The sequence below is a fragment of the Lupinus angustifolius genome, chromosome LG20 (assembly GCF_001865875.1).
Source record: "Lupinus angustifolius cultivar Tanjil chromosome LG20, LupAngTanjil_v1.0, whole genome shotgun sequence".
NCBI classification, from domain to species: Eukaryota; Viridiplantae; Streptophyta; class Magnoliopsida; order Fabales; family Fabaceae; genus Lupinus; species Lupinus angustifolius.
In genome coordinates this window covers 15,111,716-15,112,544 of record NC_032028.1, presented here as the reverse complement: position 1 = coordinate 15,112,544, position 829 = coordinate 15,111,716, and positions in this window count along the sequence as shown.

Here is an 829-nt window from a genome sequence, read left to right as displayed (position 1 = left end):
AATAATGCATTCTGAGCTTCAGCAGTAGATCGAATAAAGGCATTCTAAGCTTCGGCTGTTGATTGAATCAGATTTCTCACCGACTGATATTGGTTGTCTGAATAGGCAATTTGACACACTTCATACTATTCCATACCTGCAAAGTATGAGTCCTTCAACCCTTGAAAATGAAGATCCATGCGGTTGTTGAGCCTTTGCTCCATAGCTTCCATCTGAGTCATACCGAAAGCAGAATCTTGTGATGCTGTCCTAGAGGGCTCCCCTGATTTGTAGCATTCTGATCACCCATGCCACCCTGATCATCATCATTGGATAGCTCAAGATCAATAGTAGTGTAGTCCTCCTGGCATTGCCAAGTAGCGCCATACTTGTATATACCCATTTTATGAATGAGACTCTCACCAACAAGATGATCCTTGTCAGTAAACTCAACAATGATGGTGTCAGAAACATCTATATACAGATAATCCACAATGCGTGAAATGAATATAGTGTAGGGAAGCAACTTTGACTGAGACAGAGACACATCATTCATAATTTTCAATATCCTTAGGCCAATTAATCATTACATTATGCTTAACAGCGTACATGAAACGCAAATCATTCACAGTGGGTTGTGCATGATTTGCGTTCCTCTGTACCAGAATATAAGCAATGATATAATGTAACAGCCTGTTCTCAACAGATAATGACCCAGCCTTGGTCAGTTGACCCGGAATATACAAATGAGGACCTTTAAGAAATGACTGATAAACCTCAGTACGATCAAAGTTATCCTTAACCCATGAGCAATTGCCTATTCCATAACCCGAAGATGACAATCCACCGA